Source organism: Nomascus leucogenys, chromosome 14, assembly GCF_006542625.1.
Source record: "Nomascus leucogenys isolate Asia chromosome 14, Asia_NLE_v1, whole genome shotgun sequence".
Classification (NCBI taxonomy): Eukaryota; Metazoa; Chordata; class Mammalia; order Primates; family Hylobatidae; genus Nomascus; species Nomascus leucogenys.
In genome coordinates this window covers 26,716,160-26,741,809 of record NC_044394.1, presented here as the reverse complement: position 1 = coordinate 26,741,809, position 25,650 = coordinate 26,716,160, and the positions used below count along the sequence as shown (strand labels likewise).

Here is a 25,650-nt window from a genome sequence, read left to right as displayed (position 1 = left end):
AGGGTAGGGGGCACGGGGTGGGTGGACAAGTGACTGAACTTGTCCAATGTCACACAGCTGGTAAATGGTAGAGCCAGGACTCAAACCCAGGCAATGATAGCTCCAGAGTGTGAGTTTTCAACCATCACACAATCACGGAAGCAAACGCTGCTGCATATGGTTATGACTGCAGGAACTGAAGGGATTTTTGTCTTATTTTCCATGGTTAATCTTCTTAAAGTAACTTTTTAAAAGCTCTGTATTTATACATTTTAACCCACAAAACTACGAGTCAACAATCAGATATGGGAGGCAGTGTACTATCCTAAGTAACATTAGTGACTCTACAGGCTAGGCTCTGGGCAAAAGGCAGCCCCCATTCATCTCTCGCCTAAAAGAAAATGAGAAAAAACGAGGATCTGAGAGTCCTAGGTTCCCAGCCAGCAAGTGATGGAGTCAGGGCTTGCACCCAGGCCTTCTAGTTCTAGTTTCTTCTACACATTGCACTGGAACATGGGAAAGATTACCAAGCTGTGAAAACAGACAGTGACTCACGTGGACTTTATGACCCTGGGGAAGCCAATTTCTCAAGACCTTAGTTTCTTGGCTAAGAGGCTGTTTTTAATTTTTTTTTCTCCCATGCAAAACCATGATTTTCAAAGGCACCCATTTTCCTATTATCCCACTGTTCTATTAATCAGAAGCTATGGGCTGGGTGCCATGGCTCACGCCTGTAACCCCAACATTTTAGGAAGCCAGGGTGAGAGGATTGCTTGAGCCCAGGAGTTCGAGACCAACCTGGGCAACATAGCAAGACCCCATGTCTACATTAAAAAAAAAAATTAGCTGGGTGTAGTGGCATGCACCTGTGGTTCCAGCTACTCAGCAGGCTGAGATGGGAGGGCTGCTTGAACCCAGAAGATCCAGGCTGCAGTGAGCCGAGATTGTACCACTGTATTCCAGGCTGAGTGACACAGTGAGACCCTATCTCTTTAAAAAAAAGAAAAAAGAAAAAAAAGAAAAATCAGAAGCTATGATCCCTCCTCCCCCAGGCCTCCCACCCACCCATCCACATGAGATGACCTTCAGTTGGTTTCACTCTGACCAAAGCAAAGATTTTCAATACCTACTTAGCCCACACAGGCTGTTTTCCTTAGGACTCAAATACTGAAACAATTCCAATGTTTCATTCATGGACACTAGACTGGGAATCGCTGAACCCAATGACCCTAAAAAGGTTCCCTTCAATTCCGAGAGCCCTGTAGCACTGAAGCAAAACTACTGGCCAGAAAACATTTGAATGTGGCCACCAACAACCATGAGGACTCTCTCCCAGAACTCAGACAGGGTCTGACTCCCCTGCCATGGGCTCAGGCAGGCTAAAAAGATGCCCAACAGCAACTAGCCAGGGACAGAACGAGCAATACGTACAAGCCAGACCCAAGACCTGTACCAAGACTGCCCTGCACTTTCTCCTACTACCAAGATTAAGGATGAAAGAAAAGCGAGGCCTCCGTGTAACCGTGAAATAAAATGACCAGTCACCCCCACCCACTCAGGCTGAGAGAAAGGGGCTGGAAATCCAAGCTTCTGACTAAACCCCAGGAGTATCAGAGCTAGCAGCCTCCATGTCTAGGGGGCATCCTGGTTCCTGCTTACTTTCCTGCTCCAACAGGACACACAAATCCTCAGAGAGAAAGAGCCCAAGTCCCCTGCCATATCACAAGGCCAGAGGAGCATGTTCACTCTGCCCTTTGCCCTCCCCACCACCTCCGGGAGTCTGGCAAGAGTGGCTTACCTAAGTCCTCAACTCTCTGGCTGTCCCATCTGTTGCCTGGTCCTTGCCAGCCCTTTCCAGGTTCTGCTCAGATAAACAGAGACAGAGACAGTTTGCAGCTAAATGGCTCTAGGGGAGAGAACAGCTCCCAGCACTGCTGGCAGATGGTGGAGTGATAAGGGTGTGAGTGGAGCAGCAAAGTGGAACCAGAAGAGCTGGGCCACACCTAGAGCTTGTTCCTTGATTGGGGAAAGAGGCCTGGCCTGGGTCCTCGCCGGGACAAGGGAGCCTCAGGACTCCGCAGATTCCCTCACCAAGAGGCTGGCACTCAGCTAAGATGATGGTCTGCCTCTGCTCTCCAGTCTGTAAGTCACGGAACGACTGTCAGCTAGATTTAAGGAATTTGGTTCCCAGCCATTACTTTTAGCCTTCATGTTCAAAATTAAAAGGGAAATGTATTTATAATTAATCTACTCACCTACACAGTCCCACAGGTGACATTATAGATCAAAGCATCTGGCAGGACATATTCTGGTCCCCACTGATTACAACCCCCCGAAAGCCCAGTGTGGCCAATTTTCTCAAATGATATTCATCATTTCAAATCAAATTAGCTACCAGATGTATTCTTCAAATAAACACATACAGAACTTTTGGGAAAAAAGGAGAAGGGAATTAACCCTCCCAGAGGCCATTCTGCCCTGTCTTTAGTAAAACTGAAGAGGGTTTTAGGTCTAGGTGGAAAGATTATGCAGTTTAAAAATAAGGGTAGCAGATGTTTGAGGATGGAGATGTCCCAGATCCATTTTCAGACTGGAAAACCAGTTTGACATCTGGAGTGAGAGGACCAGGATTAAATTCTGGTTATGCTACCTACTGGCTCTGTGACCTTAGGCAAGTTACCCGACCTTTCTAAGCCTCACTTTCCTCCTTTGTAAAATGGGATGACACAACCTCCAATAGCTCTTCAGGGGTCTGCCTTTCTCCACCAAACCCTAAATGAAGCACATTTCTCAAAGTTCCGTCCTTCACTGCCTCTTTAGTAGTCTTCTCTCTACAAACTCATCCATTCAATGCCATGAGCATCACCTCCAAAAGGAGGGTTCACGGGTCAACCAACTAACTCCAGATATTAGCTTCCACATGCCTTGCGGAGTCCCTCTTCCTCGGGCCTCTGTGTGCAATGGATCAAGTTCCCAGGCACCTGGTGAAAACCCCACATTACCTTGAGTTGCTTCCTGCTCTGCGCATTCAGCCAGGAGCCAGGTGCTTCCATAACGCCACTGGCAGCTCCCTCCTCATCTCTCCTCTATTCCACAGAGCCTGCAATAGCCTACAGCCTCCTTTCCCACTATGCTCCCAAATATGTCCTATTTCCCAAGTCTTCAGTCCCCTGGACACACCCTCCCTGCTCATGCTGTTCCCCCAGTTCCCCCAGACCACCACCAATATGCTACTGCTCCCTCAGAGCCTAACTCTAGCTATGTGTCTGTTGTTTTCTAGAACTCCTTTCTTCTCCATTCCCAGAGGTTGAACTCAGGGCTTCATCACTTCTTTCTCTCTTCTAAGAGATTTCCTGCCCAAGGGTATGCCCCAGCCTCAACACCAGCCTCACTACCCAGGAGTCAGGCTATCTGCTCCTGATCAGGATGCCTCTGCCTGGGAACCCTCCACAGTCAAGGTCTTCACACTGCACCACCATTACACTCCAGCACATGGTACCTGAGACTCACCCAGCATTTGCTAAAGGAACAGATACTTTGGTCATCTGGACAAGTTTACTGAACACAGTGTTCAGTAGAAACCAGATTATATATATATACACCCTTTCTCCTAAGAGATGACAATGGAAAAATCACATGTGTGCTGAATTACAGACACGTTTATAGAAAACTATCTCACTTATTAAGAACTAAAGGATAACAGAAAAATTTAAATAACTTGCTAGACTTAGGGGAGATAAGAATTTCAGCAGTGCTGACTCCATGTTAGACGTGAGGGTGGGGATAAGATCTGAAGAGGTAAACTCGGGTGAGAAGTACAGCCGCCCCCTCATTTCCCACAGTCAGCCCCAGACCACCAAAGGCAGCAGACTCATGGGTGTGCAGGTGTGTGGGATTCAGCAGTGCTTCCAGGTGAGGGTGCCATCTTCTTCCGCAGCAGACCGTGATCCCTCCTGCACCCTATCCCAAAATGGGGCATCTCTACCTCCTTTCTGGAGAGGGATGGACCTCCAGCAATTGTAACCTACAAGGCCATGACAGTCATGGGAAGCAGACCTAGAGGAAGATCCTTAGTACAGATTTGCAACCTGGGGGCATCTACTTACCTAAAGTGGGACAATCATTTTTTGTTTTTGAGACAGGGTCTCCGCTGTCGCCCAGGCTAGACTACAGTTGCCTGATCATTGCAGCCTCAACCTCCCAGGCCCAAGCCATCCTTCCACCTCAGCCTCTCGAGTAGCTGGGATGCACCACCACACCCAACTAATTTTTTAAATTTTTTGGTAGAGATGAGGTCTCCTCATGTTGCCCCAGCTGACAGTCATTTTAGAAAAGAAATACTGGAAGGCAAGCAGTCCCTTCCTGGGGAGCTTAGTGCATTTTGGAAGCCCTTGGTAAGAGCTTGTACATGGCTTGGTAAATGCTTCCACTCCAACCTCTAGGACCTGTGTACAAGCAGGGAGGCTCTCAGTGAGCCCTCAGAAGTCTCTAAAGACTTCTCTCTGATTCATCCTTCTGCTTTCTTAGATGAGCTGCACAGAATGTTTTTCAGTCTGGGTTCAACCAGTAGGTAGAAACCAAACAGTAATCTAAGCAAGGGAAGTTTAATACAATAAATATGATACTTGAGTAAACTATAAAGATGGAATAACAATCTAAAGGATGCCCTGGGAACAGATGAAAAATATTCCCCAAAATTTGGTAGGGCAGGGGTTTTTTCTGAATTTGTTGAAGAAAGTATAGATGGCAGAAAAACTCCTGGGTACTTAGGCCAGAGATCCCCCCCAGTCACCAAGCAGCAGGGGCAACCCTCTAGGGTACAGGCAAGCAAGTCTGGGTATAGACAGTCAAGCAGACAGAAGGAAGGAGGGGCACACACAGGGAGTCATTGGGTGCTGCTGGACCGGAGTGAAGAGGCCTCCGTCCATAGGAGCTTGCCACGTCAATGTATACCCTAGGCCAGAGCAGCTTAGAGTTGTGCTCAGGACAAAGATCAGGTGGCTAGCTAACCAGATGGCCAGCACCAGGGAGGCTTGGGGTACACACATGGGGGCTGAGAGGCTGTAGGGAGCAATGATCTGGGTTGGATGAGGACCACCCAGTCTTAGACTCCTGGTACCACCACTGATGCCAGAGCTGTAGAAAACAGAGCAACAGATGCTGGAGAAAGGTGTGCCCTGCAGGAATATAGGAGTGCAGGAAAAGCACGCGCGTGCGCACACATGAAATCCCTTCCTCATACAAGGTCCCCTTCAGAGCCCTCTACTTACAAAAGGCAAAGAAAAAACATTTAAAGGGCCCAGACCCATTTTCAGAGATCAGGCAACTGAGGGTGAATTTGGAGCAGAAAGGCAATACTTAAAAACTGGCACAAGTTATAGATCTCTACATCACCAACCCAGAGTCATTTCTAACAATGAACATTTTTATTTAAGTCTGGGGTTTGGGGAAAAGGGGATATAAAACATGGGTCCTATACACTGAATTGGCAGAGGTAATAAATACGTGACAGCTCTTTAGTCAACAGCAGGGGACAAGGCAGGATCTGAGTGGGGGGGCTTCCAACAGGGCAAATTTCAGAAATGTAGAGAGAAGCAGGGCAGGCAAGACATGGGGTAGGGGCACAGAGTGTCTGCAGGCAGAGATGGACACAGCCAGTTCATGGACAGACAGGTTCTGAGGCCACACTAGAAGGGCAGGTAGGAGCTGGTGGGGCCCAGGGCTGCTAGGAAGAGGGTATGTGACGCTGTGGCTAAGTGGACAAATGCTGCTGCTGGATGGACTAGAGGAATGTGTTTTTTTTTTCATATCCCTTCTACTTAAAACAGAAAACTGATCACATCACATAGGAACATGAAATAAAGGAAAAAATGAAGAACTCCAAGTTGGATGCCCATTGATTACAATTTTAGTTGGTTTTGTTGTCCCGAAGACTTAATTTCTCTAAAGCAGATTCAGCTCACAGGGGAAGAGTCATTTGTCTTCTGTCGGATCTCTAACTCCCCTGACAGAATATAGGTAAATGTGGTCTGCCTTATCAAATTTTTTTGGGGGGCGGGGGGACAGGGTCTTACTCTGTCACCCAGGTTGAAGTGCAGTGGTGCAATCACAGCTCACTGCAGCCTCAACCTCCTGGGTTCAATCGATCCCCCCGCACTTCAGCCTCCTGAGTAGCTGGGACTACAGGCATGTCACCACACCTGGCTAATTTTGGTATTTTTTGTGGAGACAGGGTTTCGCCATGTCGCCTAGGCTGGTCTCAAACTCCTGGCCTCAAATGATCCACCTGCCTCAGCCTCCCAAAGTGCTGGGATTACAGGCACGAGCCACCCCACCCAACGGCTTTACCAATTGCTAATCAATGAGATTATGAGTTGTTTCTGATTTTTCCTATAACTGAAAACACATAAACACCCTCCTAGACACATCATCATCTGGTTATTTCTGGAGGAAACATTATGAAGGGAACCCAACCTTTTAAAGTCAGTTAGCATAGAATCAAGCTATTCCCCTCACTCTCACCCTTAACCTCCCACCAAAAGGAAAGGTCAGACTGATTTATCCTCTCGTTGTATACCCAAGAGCATGAAGTCATCCACACTGACAGTGAATACTGTACTCCTATTTATTTTTTTTTTTTTGAGATGGAGTCTTGCTCTGTCGTCCAGGCTGGAGTCAGTGGTGCGATCTCGGCTCACTGCAACCTCTGCCTCCCGGGTTCAAGTGATTCTCCTACTTCTGCCTCCCAAGTAGCTGGGACTGTAGGTGCCCACCACCACACCCAGCTAATTTTTGTATTATTTAGTAGAGATGGGGTTTCGCTATATTAGCCAGGCTGGTCTCGAACTCCTGACCTCAAGTGATCTGCCCACCTCAGCCTCCCAAAGTGCTGGGATTACAGGTCTGAGCCACCGCACTCGGCCACTGTCCTCCTTTTTAATCTTTACCAAAAAAGAACATCTCCCTGTTTTAATTGACGCCATCTTTTCATATGCTTCCTTCCTGGTCTTCCTACTCCCCTATGCCCTTTGCCCATTTTTAATGTTGGGATGTTCTCATCTCATTTAATCTCCACAACAAGCTAAAAAATGTGAGGCAATTAGTTTGAGGTCACAGAGCTAATCCCAGTGGAGCCAGTGTTTGGACTTCGGCCCCAACCCTGGGTCTAAGCTCTTATTTTGTACCACACAACACCGTTGCTCGAGGAGGATAGAGAATCCCCAAATAAAGTTGTACTTTTAAAAAATTAAGGTACCAAAATTATTGCATTTGTGGATACCCACCCAGGAAGATGTAAACCATTCCAAGGAAAGGCAGGGGAAATTGAATTTTTTTTTTCCAAATTGATATGAGAAAGTAATAATGTCGACAACAAAATGGCCGGTTGGGAACCACTCAGTGGTTTAACATATCCAGGGGTCCTGGTCTGGTAACACTTCCGCACCATAGGCAGAATCCCCTGCAGATGTGTTTTGTGATGACTTAAGTTTTGATTATTCGTACAAAAGGATGAGAGACTGCCGGGGCTTAAACTAGCCTCGTCTTAAACACCTGTCAGAGCTGGCTACAGGTGGAGAAAATCTGCCTTTCCTTCCCTCCAACATCACAGCCTGCAGTGAAGGGAGACCAGCACAGCCTTACAACCTGCCACAGGGTTGGGACAGTGGCACAGGGCTGGTCCAGACCCCAGCTCTCCTGTGACAGAAAAGGGATCAAAGAACCAGCGTTACCCACCAACTGTACCATCTCACTCTTGGTGTGTGTGGGGGGTGAGGGCAGGTAAAGGGTCTGGCCTGTGTTCTGTGTTGCCCCATCTGGTCTTGAATTCCTGGGCTCAAGTGATCCTCTCACCTCAGCCACCAGCTCGTAGCTGGGACTACAAGTGTGCCACCACGCCTGGCTTACCTCATTCTTCTACTTGTTTTTCAACAACATGCACATGAATTCACACACAGATTGTGACCAATTTCATTACCAGAAAGAAGCTCCAAGAATTTCTTTACCAGGGCCTTATAGACCATCCACTGTAATACCTCTTTTACAGCACAGGAGACCAAGGCACAGGGAGACAGAGCCTTGCCCAAGGCTGCCCTGGGGAGGAGAACCAGGATTACTACCACGAGTAGCAGGGGACTGGGGAGTCCATTAGTCAAAATTATCATTAGTAACAAAGTCTTTTTCTCACAGTCTATAGCTTCCATTCTGGGCTATCAACATAAAAACAAAAGAGCCAATGGCCCGAAATTAGCCAGGTGTGGTGGCTCATGCCTGTAATCCCAGCTACTAGGAAGGCTGAGGCACTTGAACCCGGGAACCCGGGAGGCAGAGGCTGCAGTAAGCTGAGATGTACCACTGCACTCCAACCCAGCCTGGGCGAGAGTGAGACTCTCTCTCTCTACAAAAAAAAAAAAAAAAAAAAAAGCGCCAATGTATCACCTCTTCCTCCCACCCCACTGCCCCCACCCAGATTGGGCTGCTTGTATTTCTTCCCCCTTGCTGTTACCACCACCTCACCCACATTTATCTGACTTAGCACACTGTGTGATAACAGGTCTGACACACCAAGGACTCCTGGGCAGAGTGGGCCATATTCACTTCTGCATCTCTAGTGCCTACCACTCAACACACAATCAATATGAGAACAAGAAGGCGAGGGGCAGTAAAGGAACCAGGACCTAACCTAAGGACATTTTGTATTCTTTGACCATTTTGATCAAACATTTTAAACACTGCTCTAGCAAATCATTCTTGGGTAATTTCACACATGCCCCCCTCCCCAGCATCCCTCCCCCTGGTCCCTGGCTCTGTGCCAGTCCTGGCCCTCTTCTCCTTAAGTATCCTAAGCATCTACCAATTCTGGAGCTTTCCCCTCTAGGCCTCACTCCTCAAGACAGAATTACGTGGTGTCATCTCAAGGCAGTAAATCACCTAAAAACATGACTCAGGAAACATATACAATTAAATAAATCTATAAACAAACATAGGCCTCAGGGATGGGGGAGGTGAGAAGGAAGGCAATTAAAAATTAATAGAAACGCACAAGCATAAATTACATTTACTGGACTAGAAACAGAATCCCATTATATAAACTGTTATCAAAGTGACCTTGTACAAGTGCTTCTGGAAATAAGTAGGCCATCAGCCCCGTCTTGGCAGTCTTGGCGTAGAGATTCCGTGGGGAGGAAGAGGGGAAGGAAGGGGGAAGGAAGGAGGAATCTGTTGTCTGTTATGTGGGCTCCTCATGTCATACATAGGTATGAAAAAGTGATTACTGTCATTTTACATAGTAAAATGTACAAGAATTCAACTAATGACCAATTTACAAAATTTAAAGATGACCCCTCTCAAATTCATAAGATCAACTTTCAAAAGTACACCATTCCCCATCACCTAGTTCCATTGGTGTGATAACTGGCCACACACAGAGAAGCAGAAATTTTAAATTTTAAAACAAGCACTTTAATATTAAGCACTCAGGCAATCAAATTCAATCCATTATTTTCCCTGGCAAAAAGAATAATCTATGGCAGGGGTCCCCAAACCCTGGGCCACGGACCCCTAGCGGTCCATGGTCTGTTAGGAACAGGGCCACACAGCTGGTGGTAAGCAGTGGTGGGCAGGCCTGCAAGCATTACTGCCTGAGCTCTGCCTCCTGTCAGATCAGCTCGACATTACATCCTCACAGGAGGGCGAACCCTTTGTGAACTGCGCATGCAAGGATCTAGGTTGCATGCTCCTTACGAGAATCTGATGCCTGATGATCTAAGGTGAGACAGTTTCATCCCAAAACCATCTCGCATGTCCTCCCACCCTGGAGTCCGTGGAAAACTGTCTTTCACAAAGCCGGTCCCCAGTGCTAAAAAGGTTGGGGACCACTGATCTACCTCACTTCCATCAGGTACTCTACAGACAAACTCTTTCAAAACAACCACTGCCTTTCCAATTCTATTAAATTATACTTGGCAATTCTTGTCTCTCAAGAACCGTAAGTCTAACCAACATGATAAAACTCCATCTCTGCAAAAAATACAAAAATTAGCTGGGCATGGGGGCCTGTAGCATGTCTGTTGTCCCAACTACTCGTGAGGCTGAGACAGAAGAATCGCTTGAACCCAGGAGGTGGAGGTTGCGGTGTACCCAGATGGTGCCACTGCACTCCAGCCTGAGTGACAGAGTGAGACCTTGTCTTAAAAAAAAAAAAAAAGAACTGTAGACTTTGAGAGCATCCCTGACATTTCCCTGCAAGATAAACGTTTACATTTGTCTTCCTTCCAAAATAAAAATATAACCTCAAAATCAGAAAAGCATTGTTTGAACATGCTGCAACTTGAGATTACATATAGCATATTAAAAATAACCTTTTGTAACTTCAATAAATATTTACAATTATACCAATGACATTCATTGTATTTTAAGTAATTTAATAAACTGCTTTGGGAAGTCTCAATTTCTTGGTAGTTAGGATGAAGGTTTCCAGTGACACATTTTCTTAAAAGAGAATATGCCCTTGGTTACAGTGAAGGGGACACCAGAAAGTGAGGCACTACAACTTCAGACTGCAGGACTCCTTGGCTTATCCATCTGGAGTCTTGTAGGGGAGCAGCTTGGAGAGAGCTGCCTGACTCGCTCTTCCAAAAGGAGGCACAAAGAGTGCAGAAAGTTCTGCAGAATAGGCATGTGTAGAGATTTTTAAATAATGTTGTACTAGGCCAGGCACAGTGGCTTACACCTGTAATCCCAGTGCTTTGAGAGGTGGAGGTGAGAAGATCGCTCGAGGCCAGCCTGGGCAACATAGAGAGACCCTGTCTCCACAAGAATAAAAAATACATAAAAATAATATTGGATTAAAGTGCATGGTATGATACTTTGGGGAAGGGAAAAAAAATAGAGAAATGAGATAAAGGTATCAAGGACACTCCTTATAATAAAACAAATTAACCACTGCCCACCTAGTGCCCACCCATTAGCTGAGTGAGGGCTTGTCTATATGCCATGGGCGCAACTGGATACACAGTCAAGTGGTGACTGAGGTGTCTTCATTTCACAGAGAAGTAAACTGGCTCACTGGATCGGAAAGTTGTCTGATGTTCCCAGAAAAAGTAGCGGGAGAGGGCAGGAACTAAGAATCCAGATGGGCCGCCGCCAGCCCAGAGCTGCATGGAGGGAAATGGGCATCCCCATTCTCGCTGAGCACATCCAAGCTGATCCTTGATCCAGGCAGGCCACCCCTAAAACCCCTCCCGGAGGCCTCTAGACACCAGCACCCCTTAACAACAACTACTATCCTCCCCACCCATACCTCTGCTCAGCCTGGTTTCTCCTGGCTTAAAACGTCCCTTATCTTGCTTCTCTCCATCTTTACCCCCATCCTTGAAGGCCCAGGTTCAAATCCTGTCTCCTCCTCCATGAGGACAGCCTCGATTCCCCCACTCCATCGATTTCATCCTCTCCTCCTGGCACTCAGGATCCCCCAAAAGGAGTACCAAGCCCTCACCGCCTGGAATCCACTCTCTTGGCTATGATGCTTCCCAGGAGAAATGGTTCCAGGTGAGCCGGGAGGCTGGAACTAAGCAGCCTGTTCCTCAGGTGGCAAATGACAGCCAAGGGCTGGCAGGCCCCGCCCACAGCACCCAGCCGCTAAGTGCCAGCGCTCCTCCTCTCACACTGAGCATCCAGTTAAATTGGGCTCCCTCTAGGATGCTGCCTCTTCTCCACAGTCAGAGATCATCCTCCTCCCAGAGGACAACACTTCTAGTGACGTGTGACCCTGGGTGGCAACTTCAGAGCAAGGTGGCAAACAAGCAAACCAGCTCCCTGCTCCGTGCTCCGTCTCGGATTCCTGTCCCGCCTCTTCTCCCTTTCTCAAAGGCTGGTTAAATCCCAACACCTTACTGACAAGTGTTTCAGGACTGTTCTTTTCAAGTTGTTTCTTTTTAAATATCAAAATAAACCATATACATTTTAAAATACGTATCCTCAAAAAAAGTAACACTTTGGCCTTTTATCCAAATGTTCTATATAAGGGGAGGCATCATTCAGGCCTTCAACCAAGACTTGCTTCAATATTTAAAGAAGTGCAATAGTAACATAGCTTTCTCTGGCCACCTGCCAAGAAAAGTTTTTGTCACCACGGTAAAAAGAGAACACGTTTGCTCAGTATGTGGGCACCCTATTGAACTGCTTAGACACTGGGCCTCTTTTACTAAGCAATTTAAGTCACCTCAGTTTTAAGCGAGTCTCTGCACGTTCCCTTCATATACCGTAGATGATCACATATGTGGAGGGACCAGGGACCACAGCAATCCCAATGCCACGGGCTTCCAATCTCCCTGGTCTGCCTCTCACTCTCCCTGGGGGCATCCAACCTCTCCCCCAGCCTCCACTATCTCTAAATTGATGACTGCACATTCTGTGGTCCAGTGTGACCTCCTCTCTCTCCCTCTCTGGATGGTGCCCATGGGCCCTTAGTCGTGAGTGGGGTAGAGAGGAAAATAAAGAATCATCACCCTGAAGCCGCTGGTGGCTACCTGAAGCTTCATGATACCATTCTCTGTATCTGCACTTGTTTGAAAATTTCCATTATATAGAGTTAAAAAAAAGACGATCCATCAGAACTTTGAGAAATAAAAGTTTTTTTAAAAAAAGAAATATTCAGTTAAAAATAGGAGTATTCATGAGAGATATTTTAAGTTCATTTGAAGGAAATAATTCCTTATGTGGTAAAGGAAAAGAAGAAAAATATAATGGCTGCATCTCAAGAATAAAGTTACATAAGTTCCTTATAAACAAGCTTCAAATACAACCATAAAATAATAAAGGTAAAAATACATCTCACTAGTTCCAAATGTTGACTATTTAGAAAGGATAACATTTGTAACACTTCGACCCTTTCATTAGACAAATATATTTGAATCTGAAAATATCATCTGGCTTGCTAGTGAACAATCTAGAGCCAGATCTGGAGGGTTAAAAACACACAGGTGCACATAAAACTCCCCAGAATTGTGTTATTCCCTGATCAAGACTCAAAAAAGAAGTACTTTGGAGAACCAGTTGGATGTTAAGTGCTTCTCAAAGAAAATAAACAATTAGAAAAATTTCTACCAGGCACTTTGGGAGGCTGAGGCAGGTGGATCACCTGAGGTTGGGAGTTCGAGACCAGCCTGACCAACACGGAGAAACCCTGTCTCTATTAGAAATACAAAATTAGCCAGGCGTGGTGGTGCATGCCTGTAATCCCAGCTATTCAGGAGACTGAGGCAGGAGAATTGCTTGAACCCAGAAGGCAGAGGTTGCAGTGAGCCAAGGTCATGCCACTGCGCTCCAGCTTGGGCAACAAGAGGGAAATTCTGTCTCGAAAAAAATTCTGAAGCACAAATAAACTGCAGCAAGTTTATGGTCCATAGAAATATCTTCCCAGAGTATTAACACTTTCATATTCATGAGTTCAATGGATTCCAATAATAAACATGTGAAGTTGGCTGTGCAGGTTTCATGCTATTTTGCAGGGTGGTGGGAAACAGGAGCTAAGTGGGTTGCCATAGTTACAAAGACATTTGATGTCAGCTCTGGGACCAAAACCTACTTCAAGTTCTCTACCTCAGCCAGTCCCCAACCCCCCACTCCCAGGATCTCCACTCCCTGTGACAGCTCTTGCTGCTTCTGGGGTCTTGCACCAATAGCAATCTCCACTATTTCCCCCATCTTCAGCCTCTCCCTCTCCAAAGGCTCCAGGCACATGTTCCTTGTCATGCCCATCTGTCCTGCCTTGACCCTCCCAATCCCCCTCACCTTCTAGAATCTTTGCAGTCCTTGCGCCCTCCTGACTTTCTAGGGCACCCAATACTGCTGGCCTCCATGTCTACCCCACCCCAAGCTCAGGAACCCCCGGGGTTCTCTTGCATGTTGGCAGCCTTTGCTCCTTGGCCCCATCCCACAAAATGGACTTGCTCCACAGTTCTGGGCATAAGTCTATTGCTGGGTCTTCCCTTCCCCCCTATTCTTGTCCCCTAGACATCACTACAGACTCCCATATCTCATATGCTAAAAAATGCCCCAATATACCTGTGTCATGGCCCTTCTCCTAACCTCCCCTAATCGGTTTCCAAATTCCTTTACACCCACCATGAGTCTTTTTCTCTCATCCACCTCTTCCAAATAACACACATACACATTTCAATCTTGTACCATCCCTGCCCTGGTTTGAGCCCTCAGTTTCCCCTCTACTAAGACTAATTTTAATGAAGTGGCCTAACTCAACAAATATCAAACGCCTACTTAAACCAAGCAGTGTTGAAAACAGGCAGCAAAGAATCAAGTCAGAGTCGATTGTTGTAAGGTTGATAAACACTTAGATGAAATATGAAGCACTGCACAGGGGATAAAGGAAAGGCTGCTTTATGCAGGGTGATCAGAGAAAACCTCTTCTCGGAGAAGAGGTGAGGATAGTTCCAGGCAGGGGGAACAGTCACCACAAAGGCCAGAGGCAGGAAAGCTGGGGGCCTTGTGCCTGGAGTGAAATGAGCGAGAGAAGAGAGGTAGGAGAGGAGGGCAGATCACCAATCCTGGTAGGTGACATTTGAACTCTGGCTTTCCTCTGAAGAAGACAGGGATTCTGTCTGGAGGATTCTGAGTAGAGAAGTAACCTCAAGTCATTTCAGTTTTTAAAGGATCCCTCCAGCTTCTTTCTGAGAGAGACTGGTAGAGGGCAAATGGGAAGCAGAGAACAGAGGGACTGCAATGACCTGCCCCGGGTCAGGCTCGCCTCATTCACGCTCAGGCCCACCTTCCTCAATGCAAGCCTGGCCATAACTTGTCAGCACACCCTCTCTCTCTCTCTCCTGACCACAAGAACTTTCACTGGTTCCTCACTACCTCCATAACTATTAACTGCCACATCTCTGCATGATCCCCAAGGTTGCATCATGGCCTGTTACACCTTTCTAAGCACCATGCACTCCAAACCCAATGGATCACCTGCTGTTTCCCCAAAAGACCTCTGTGAGCCTTTCTGTTGTATCCTGTTTTCTCAGCCTACAATCCCTTGAGCACTTCTACCTTCCTTTCTCTGCCCCTGAAATGTTATTCACATCCTTCAAGACCAAGCCCAGTGGCCACTTCCTTAAGAAGCCTTTCTTGGCTGCCTCCAACACGTAATTTGCTTACACCTCTACCAAGGCAATCTTACCAGTTCCTGGCTGTCTCCAGCACACTGCCCACTGAAGGCAGCAATCATGCACAGCCAAGCACAGTGCTAGGCATACACCAAGTGCTCAATCAATGCATGTTTGGCCGGAGAACAAACTGCCCACTTCACCAAACATCTTGAGGTCTTAACGGAGAAGTATTCCAGGGCAGGTTTTCCATGTTGGCTACTGTAATCTGGAGACCAGGGGACCCTCTGATGGAGTCTCTGGGGACTGTCTGCTCAGCACTAACAAAGGTACAAGTAGGGACCACAGTGTGGACAGATTTGAACTTAGGCCTACAAAGACTCTTGCCTTCTCTGCTAGACATCTCTAAGCAGGCCCATATTTTGTTTTAAATTTCCATAAAGTATTGGAAGTATGTTTTTCCTAAGGTCATTCTAGAAGTGTACAAAAGAAGAAATGAGCCCTTAGAAGGACCCACATCAAGTTAACTGTAGTTATAGTGGTGAGAGAGGGTAGAATTAGTTTTATTTTCCTTTACTGTATCTTGAATATTTTTTCTAAATAAACATTTAATGAAAGTCATTTAGAAAGAATGCCAAGTACTACCCAAGTTACATTTGAAGAATGGGTCCAAAAATGAAAAGTACCAAACAAATAAGGAGACATGAGGCCATGGAATTATGTAATACCACTTACACGGTAAGATTACAAGAGCTGAAAATGTTTTAAGTGGCTTGTCTGAAGCAAGCAATTAAAATAATTGGCCCTGTGCTTTCACCTCTGAAATAATTATTTCACTAAACATAAAGCAGATGTTGTGAGCATCTTGGGCACTTATTGATGACTCTTACCCAAACTAAACTCTTCCACAAGCTCCATAATCGACCATAAACCAGTTCTCATCACTGCATCCTAGCTCATGTTACACAGGTGGCCAAACAGCTCTGAATGGGACATTTCAATGACTGTCTTTGGGGAGGAAATGTCAAAAACAGGCAATCAACTAAGAAATAATACATCTTAAAGCTAAAGCTGTATCAACAAAGTATTAAATAAAGATTTGTCTTCTAACTTTCAATAAAAGACCTACAGAACTTTTAATGAAATAGCTCGTTTAAACACAAAAGATCTAGTTGCTTTAGTTATCACCCTATTAAAGAAATAAAAAGGGGAAGAGGAAACTGCAGTCAGGCACAGTGCTAGGTATTTTAGGTGTCGCTATATATTACTTTCCCCAGTAAATCTAACATAGGGCTTTATCTTCCCCATTTTACAAGTGAGAAAGTTTATCCTGAAATAGTTCGTGTAATTTTAACTTTAGGCATTCCCATACGTAACTGAGACTCAGATTAAGTAACTTGTCCATAGTCACACAGTAAGTGGTAAAAATAGAATTCAAGTCTATTTCACAAAAGAGTACATGCCACACTGTATGACTGATTCCACTTACATGAAGTTCAACAGGTAAAACCCATCTATGATGACACAAGTCACATCTATGATGATGTAAGAAAGAATAACAGTTCCTTCAGGGTGAGGGAGTGGGAACACGGACAAAACATGGGTGCAGGAACCTTCTGCAGTACTGAAAATGTTTATTTCTTAATCTGAGAGCTTACATACATGAGCTCATGCTTAATATTAACACTTCTCACACTTCACTGCATGTTATACATGAAGTTAAAAAAAAATCCTCATCTTATGGACTCCGAGTTTATGCTCTTAACCACTAAACCACCACATGGCACTTGGACAGAACCTAGCCACATGCTAGAATTGATTACCTTGGATTATCAATTTTTTCAACATTCTGGTAAGCTACGTACATCCTACTCATATCAGAATGAAGACACCTGAACCCTCTGTTTTAAAATGCCACAGAATGAAAAGTAGAAAGTATCAATTTCCTGGCTACTGGGAATTTCCCCCTCTGTAGCCACATCAGAAAATTTTTTTTTAATTTAACTTATAGATGCACAGAAAATAATCTGTAACACATTCTTAAAGTTATATATGAAAATACCTAAAGCTAAAATTCCACAAGACACATGTATGACTCTCAAAAGACATCTGAATTTTTGTTACAAAAATTAAGACAAGGCAAAAAGACAAAGCTGGTGGGCAGAGGTCGTTAATACTCACAGGGCAACACACAGAGGGCAAAAATCTCAACTCTTAAACTTTGTAACAAATAGAAAACTCAGTACAAATAACTTTTTCCAAAGTAATTGTGCCACATAAGCCCTAATAATAAATTCTCCATCAAGTAACAAGTTCTCTTTGCTGAAGCTTTGTTCAGCCTGGCAAAGCCTCCTTACCAGTGAGTGATGATGAAATCATTACATCAATTCTCCCAAAACCTTACCCCACACACACATACACCTCTTATTCAAACAGTAATTGCCTCTCCAGAGAGAGGAATGTATTCATTCTGTAATTTGCAGACATATTTGGCAAGTACGTAGGAACAGCAATCCCACCTTAGAGAGTGGAGAAAAAGACAGCTGGGTCCACACCTTTTGGGTGTTTGTGCTGTGTTCTTTACTGGATGCAGCCAGGAAACATTTACCACTTCAGAGTCTAGTTTAATTCATGTTTTAACCTTCTGTACACACCAAAAATACCAAGCAACCAAATGACTTTAGTTTCCCCTGGGCACTTACATAAGAGACCAAAAGGCCTTTATGAGAATCTTTCAGTATTGGTAATGTATGTACCACCATCAGGGATGTTGCAATAGATTACACATCACCAAGTATTATCCTGGTTGCAAGATCTCAAGATCTCAATGTTTATAAAAGTAACCACAGGCAGTTATTAATTTTTAAAGTCTCTAACAGACTTTCCAATAAAACCATCAAAAAAATACAAAAAATAGAGTCAAATACTGCATCCATTAACCAAGTTAGAATGAATGAAAAGCACTGACCCAGTATGTCAAAAACATTAACAGCTGTGGATCAGCATCCCTAAATTAGGATTTTCATGAAACCCCAGAATTGCTAGAAAACATTTAAAGCTAAGGCCAGGCGCGGTGGCTCACGTCTGTAATCCCAGCACTTTGGGAGGCCAAGGCAGCTGGATCACGAGGTCAGGAGTTCAAGACCAGCCTGGCCAACATAGTGAAACCCTGTCTCTACTAAAGATACAAAAATTAGCCGGGCATGGTGGTGGATGCCTGTAATCCCAGCTACTCGGGAGGCTGAGGCAGGAGAATCACTTGAATCCGAGGCAGAGGTTGCAGTGAGCTGAGATTGCGCCATTGCACTCCAGCCTAGGCGGCAGAGTGAGACTCCATTTCAAAAAAAAAAAAAAGAAAAAAACATTTAAAGCTAAGTTTCAAAGTTTGAGAAACAGAGGATTCACCTTTTATCCCTGCATCAGCTGAAAAAGCCCCGCATATTTCTCTCTAGAACATACCAATGATGCCTCACTAATGCAACTATTTAAAAAAAAAAAAAAACCCACACATTTGAACAGTATAGTGAAAATCAATCAGTTCCACTTTCCTATTTTCAGCATAACTTTAGTGTATCAGAAACCTAAAACATGACTTTTCTTTAAAACAAGAAAATCTTCAAAACTACAAACCTTCATGTACTCAGCCCTTCACCAGAAGCCCAGAAAAAAATTCATAATTTTTGAACAAGCAAATCATGTTTATTTTCCTCAAAATACTACTTAGGTTTTAAGAACCTTCTGATGTGCATCTGCCAAATGTGGCTGATTTCAGTCTCAAACAGGCAAATCTAAACGGCTACCACAGGGTTACTGTTTTTGGTAAGGGGAAGTCAATGCCAGGAGGAACTTCTCTATTGATTACAGCAATGACCACCATTTATTAAGCACTTCTTAACTCTCCCAGTGCAGTGCTAGGAGTTTGGCAAACATCCTATTTGTCCTCAGAAATAATCTTGTAGAGCAGACACCACCATCCCCAAAACCAGATGTGTAAAATGAGGCTCAGGTGAAGAATAACTTGCCCAAGATCACTGAATTAAATGTGGCAGAATCAAGTCTAATGAATGGTAAGGGTGAGAACTGGTCAGTTTCACAGAGAATTAGGCCTTCATCATACAAATGCCGTCTGCACAAAAAGTAAATGAGAAACAGTGAACCCTTGCTGTAGGGAGAAAAAGCAATATTCCGAACTAAAAAAGTAGTTTCAAACAGAAGATCTAATGATCAACACATTTGTAAAGGCTGGGCAGGGAGGAAAAGGATTACTCAAATTAACTCAAGTACAGCCCTATGGGGCTCTTGCACTTCTGTGTTCTTAAAATCTAATCTGGTTTAACAGCGCATGGGCTCCTAGTAAAACTCTCCCAAATTCCTCCAGGCTTAACCATCCTCTACTCAAAAGAACCAGGAGCAGGAGTTAGGACAGTGGGAAGTGACCGCCCTGTCCTGCCCTGCCGGTCCTCCCTCCCGGTCAGCTGTCAGATCCGCATGGGTGCGACTATGAGCCGGCACCGGAGCCCCGGGACTGGCTCGGCCAGGGTCCCCGCCTTTCCACTCCCAGTCCCAGCCCTATCGGCCACCTCGTTTACCACCTCCAGAGGCACAAATAATTACACCGGCAGAATTTGTTTTAACAAGTAGAAATTCTATATTCACCAACTGGCTTCGCTATCAGATATTACGGTAGGGTTCCAACAAGAGAAGGGCAAAAGAATATGGTTTAATTGTTCTAAACAATCTTTCTGCGAAGTTGGCGTGGCTGAGGCCGCCACGGGGGATACAGCTCAGGCACCTGTGAGCTAAGCCCACTCAACAAACTAACCACCCCTACGTTTTGGGCAGGAGAGCGCCTCCTCGCCAACCCAGGTTATAAATGTACTTATTTTTAAAGATGAGCTTTGACGCTGTGACACTTGTGGGGAGCCTTCCGACTGCTCCTCTACTTGATGGGGGTACAGGGGGTTCTGCGGCTCCCCAGCCCCGAGTGTCAAATACCGTGGCCTGGAAATTAACCAGGTGACTCGGTTTATTGCCTCCAGAAGGGTCCGCCTGCCGTGCTGGAGTAGCCGCCAGCCCCGCGCCCGCAGCCCCGGCAGGGGCCCCTACGCCCACCTTCCCACGAGGGGTGTCTGGCAGAGTTCGGCTTCAGGCGCTCCCTGGCCTGGCAGCACCCACCCCACCCCGCCCCACCCCACCCCCACGACTCGGGCTAGCAGCCTGGTTAATCATTCAACGCAGGCAGTGTGGAATATTTTTTTTAAAGGTCAAAGCGAAAGGTTCTCCCTAAGTTTGGCAGAAACCAGTTTTGGGGGAGCCGGAGACAGAAGTGGCAGAGGTTGGGGGTGGGGAGCGGCTGCCGGCGGCTCTTTGGCTCACAAAACACCTGATCTCCCCATGCGGCACGGGAGGCCGGCGCAGTGCGAGGGTGGGGTGCGGGGGTGCAAGCGACGAATCACGCGCGCCCCCCTCCCCGAAATGCCCGCGCGCCCCGGATGAGGAGGCCCGGCCCCAGATGCCCCTTGCCAAAGCCCGCATCACCCTGGCGCCGGATCCCCCGGAAGTTGGGGTGCAGCGGGGAGGGGGAAGGTCCCCGGGCTCCAGGGCGAGGTGGGCACGGAATGGGTTGGGAGGTTCCAAAGCCCCGCAGCGGGCGGTGTCCCTCTCCTCTCCCTCTGGGCTGAGGTTGGGTGGCTGGGACGGCGGGAAGGTAGGGGAGGCTTAAATGCGGCAGGAGCCACCTAGGGACGGCTTCCTCCCCCGGGGCGCGGGTACGAAGCCGGAACCGGCGAGGAACCAGGCGGGGGTAGCAGGGTGTCCGGAAGGTGGGGCCGGGAAGCAGGGAGGCGGGAGGGGACCGGTAGAGGGGCCTGGCGGGGAGAGGGCAGCGGGGAGGGAGCCGGCGGGGGTGCTCGGCGCCCGGGCCCTACCTTGTCCGGGAGCAGCTCCAGCTCGGCGGGGCGGGGGCAAGGGCGGGAGATCGCGGCCACATCCACGTCCCGGCCGCTCCGCGCGGCTCAGCCCGGCGACTGCCGCAGCTCACGCTCCATGCGAGGCGCCCCGGATGGGCGGCCCGGCGGTGTCGGAGGCAGGGACTGCTCCGGCTCGACTCTACTGGCCTCCGGCACTTGTTGCCGCCGCTGCCGCTGCGCCTCACTCCCCGCTCCGGTTCCAGGCGCAGCAGCCGCCGCGGGCGCCCGGCCCCGCCCCGCCCCTGCCCGCCCGCCAATGGGGCCCGGCCCCGCCCCTCACGTCAACGCCCGACGGCCCCGCCCCGCGCCCCAAGTTTTGGGAGGGTTCCGCTCTCCCCACCCGGCACCAGGACCTACCCGGGCCCGCGCTCCCCGCGGCTTCCAGGGACCCTCCAGCCCCCACGCACCCGCCTGCAAAGCCGAGGGTTAAGCTGGGGAAAGGGGGCCTCTAGGAAGGCGACCCCTCTGGAAATGCCCGGCAGCTCCAAAAACACGAATGAAACTCAGCTCCAGCCTCCGCCCCTCCAGTTGTGGGTGGCCCCTCTTGCGGTTAGTCTGAGGCTAGGGGACTAGGCGCATCGCCTAGCCAGACTCCAGTGGCCTTTTCTGTCCAGTTTGTAACCGGAACTAGACCGACACCGGCCGCCCCCTCCAGTGCTGGGGCGGGTGAGGAATGGCCCTGCCGGGGAGGCGGGGGAGGGAGGCCTGGGCCACCTTGGGGCCTGACCTTCGCTCCACCTCTTAGGTGCTCACGACCCAGAGTGGTGCCCTGCTTGGCACTGCCACTGGATCCTCTGGCTTATGACGCCGTCCAGGACAGGAAGGGTGGGGGGTGGTCCTTAGTTCTCTTCGTGGGGTCATGCAGAGTGGTTTCCTCGAGGTCCCACACCCGTCTCAGGAAGCCAGAAACGCAAGATGCCAGGCGCTCGGCCCGAACCCGTGCCGCAGCCCAACGGGCAAGGCGGATACCCAGGCGAGGCCTAAAGGGCCGGACTCTGACCGCCCCCTCCGGACACTGCAGGGCTCCGCCGGCCAGAGGCGGCCTTGGCGCCAACCACACCTACCAGCAGGGTCCCCAGGCCCACCGAGGCGCCCTCCTAGCCCCGCGCTCCTTCGAGGGGATCCAAGGTGACTCAGAGACGCAGCTGACACAATTCTGAGGTCCCCAGGTAAGCCTGGCGATACCGGATGGAGAAGTTACCTGGTCTTGAAAGGCCCAGCCCAGCCAGCGAGACCTGCGTGCGCTCCGCGGGGAGGCAAGCCTCACCAGGGGCTCACCTGGAAGCGTCCCCGCCCCTTGGTCCTTATCTCTGAATCGAAACCGAACCTGGACCCATCTAGATAATTGGACTGAGCAATTAAGGACGCTTCGCTCCCAACTGTTAGCATTTTTTCCTAAGGCTCTCGGAGGCGGAATCAGCTGGAAAGGAACATTGCTAAGTAGGAATTTCAGGCACCTGTGAACTGAGCCCACTCACTAATTGGCCCTTTCTCTTAACCAAACTCAGCAAAGGAAGAAAGACCAAGTTGCTGCGGATGCACAGAGCCACGTGGGTGCGGTCCTCTAGAAACAGGAATTCTGAGTCAGTAGATATGGAAATGTTATGGTTTGCAGTCTTCGGACCATGCTGCTTTCATGCTGTTCACACGATTCTCCTTGGACTGCGACGTAAAGTCCAAGAAACAAGTCGAATGTTTGTATATTCATAGAAAAAACATCTGTAAGGGTGCACACCGACTGTTAACCACGGTTACGCGGGGAGGGGAAACAAACGAGTTACATTTTTTTACTCCATTGACTTTGGATTTTGTATTTTTCCAGTTGTATTTACTTTCATAATTTAGAAAGCTAATAAAACATGTTTAAAGAAACAGAAGCTAGAAATTCTTTAAGAACTCTAGGAAGTATAGGCCGGGCGCGGTGGCTCACGCCTGTAATCCCAGCACTTTGGGAGGCCGAGGCGGGCGGATCACAAGGTCAGGAGTTCGAGACCTGCCTGGCCAATATGGCGAAACCCCGTTTCTACTAAAAATACAAAACTTAGACGGGCGTGGTGACATGTACCTGTAATCCCAGCCACTTGGGAGGCTGAGGCAGGAGAATCGCTGAACTCAGGGAGGCGGAGGTTGCAGTAAGCCGAAATCGTGCCACTGCACTCCAGCCTGGGTGACAGAGTGAGACTCTGTCTCAAAAAAAAAAACTCTAGGGAGTATAAATTAATAAATGAAGTTCTATGTCTTCATTCTGTATCAAAATAATCTTGAGTCCATGTTCCTGGGTTTAAATAAAGATAACTCCAGGCTGCTGTCTGATATTTAAATGCAGTGATGAGACAAAGCGGACATCTAAGGAAGATTTTCTATGCCATCAGATTGGTATATTGTTTCCATGCATATGTGTCTTCCCTTTAAATGCACTCCCTGTAGCCACAGACATGCTTGCAAGGATGGCCAGCCAAGGAGTTTTTAGTAAAGGAACTGCTACAAAGTCAGCTGGCAACCAACTAGGAAATTAAGCTTGTGTCCCTCGCAGCTGCCCAAGGCTGCCCAGGCCATGAAATTTAAAAATAAGGATATTCTTAGGCCGCGCGTGGTGGCTCATGCCTGTAATCCTAGCACCTTGGGAGGCCAAGGTGGGCGGATCACTTGAAGTCAGGAGTTCAAGACCACTCTGGCCAACATGGTAAAACCCCGTCTCTACGAAAAATACAAAAAAATTAGCCAGGTGTGGTGGTGGGCACCTGTAGTCCCAGCTACTTGGCAGGCCGAGGCAGGAGAATTGCTTGAACTCGGGAGGTGGAGGTTGCATTGAGCCGAGATCATGCCACTGCACTCCAGCCTGGGCGACAGAGCAAGACTCTGTCTCAAATAAATAAGGGCATTTTCTCCATGGTGGTTTTAACACAGTTGGGAGTATATCTACAACACTTACATTGTGTCTTTTGGGGAGTAACTCAATGCTAGATTCCACATCGCTTGGCTATAGTCCCTACTGTTAGGTTGGGACCCAGGTCCATCATCAGTAGGCAGAGATGTGTTACTCACTTATTCAACAAAAATGTGCTGGCCATCCTCTAGATGCAGCACAGGACTAGACGCTGGAGTGGTGAACATGGCAAACACACTCCCTGCTTGGAGCTCACAGTCTAGCTGGAGAGAGGGGCTTAACAATTAAATGCACTCTCAATTAATTACAATTGTGATATGGGCCAAAGGGAGTTCAAGGTGGTGAGATCATGTGGGGAGTCCGTGAGGAGTTCCTGGCTGGTTCAGACTATAAAGGAAGAAGTGGTTGAGGAGGAAGTTAGAGAGGCAGGCAGGGATTAGATCACGCAGGGCCAGTACACCACATTACAGAGTTTGGACTTTATCCTGAGACATTTGAAACAAGAGTCATACACTCAATTTTGCATTTTGAAGTAGATCATTCTGACTGCAATGTGAAGAAGGAATAGGGAAAGAGGAAGAATGGAGTGGAGGGACAGTTAGGAGGCTGTTGCTATAATGTGAGAGGGGTCATTTGTCTAAGCAGTAGAGCAAATGTAGAGAAGTAGACACCAACAAGACTTGGTAATTGCTGAAGGGGGATGAATCAAGGAAAACTCCCAGATCTCTGCTTCTTTAACCAGATGGATGGTGGTGCCAATTTCTGAGTTGGGGAACCCTCTCAAGGTTCACATTTGGTCAAAGTAGGTTTGAGGTGCCTGTGAGATGTCCGGGTGGAGATGTTGAACAGGTGGTTGGCTGCAGGGTCTGGTGCTCTGAGGAGAGGCTGGGGCTGGAATAGCTGGTGTGGCAGTGGTAATGAAGTCACCAGAGGCACGTGGGCTCCTATGAGAGTGTACAATTAGATCAGAAGAGGACCTACCACTGAGCCTTGAGGAACTCTTATCTAAGGGCCAGACAGAGGCAAACCTCTGGCAGAGGAGGTGGAAGAGCAGCCAGAGAGGCAGGAAGAAAACTAGGAGCTTGGCCGGGCGCAGTGGCTCACGTCTGTAATCCCAGCACGTTGGGAGGCCGAGGCAGGTGGATCACCTGAGGTCAGGAGTTTGAGACCAGCCTGGACACCATGGTGAAACCCCATCTCTACTAAAAATTTGCTGGGTGTGGTGGCAGGTGCCTCTAATCTGAGCTACTTGGGAGGTTGAGGCAGGAGAATTGCTTGAACCCAGGAGGTGGAGGTTAAAGTCAGCCAAGTTCACACCACACACTCCAGCCTGGGCGACAGAGCGAGACTCTGTCTCAAAAAAAAAAAAAAAAAAGAAAAGAAAAGAAAAAACTAGGAGCTTGGGGAGGTGGGGTCACAGAGTCCAGGGACAAAAGCACTCTAAGCAGGAGGCAGTAGTCAACAGCACTCAAAATGGCTGACAAAACATGCATCTAGTGGCACACACCTGTAGTGTCAGCTACTCAGGAGACTGAGGTGGGAGGATAGCTTAAGCCCAATTTGAGGCCAGCCTGGGCAACATAGCGAGACCCTCATGTCTTTTTTTCAAAATGGCTGGCCAGGCGCAGTGGCTCACACCTGGAATCCCAGCACTTTGGGAAGCCGAGGCGGGTGGATCATGAGGTAAGGAGATCGAGACCAT

The 25,650-nt window shown here is 47.8% G+C and overlaps 1 protein-coding gene across 1 annotated transcript in view; it reads right to left on the bottom strand.

Annotated features, from left to right (window-relative positions):
* Positions 1-21,256, bottom strand: part of B3GNT2 (UDP-GlcNAc:betaGal beta-1,3-N-acetylglucosaminyltransferase 2) — a 28,598-nt gene extending 7,342 nt beyond the window's left edge. The window contains exon 1 of the mRNA XM_030827898.1: positions 21,020-21,256. The gene's annotated coding sequence lies outside the window, so the exon portion shown is untranslated. The remainder of the gene's footprint in view (positions 1-21,019) is intronic.
* Between the last annotated feature and the right edge of the window lie 4,394 nt (positions 21,257-25,650).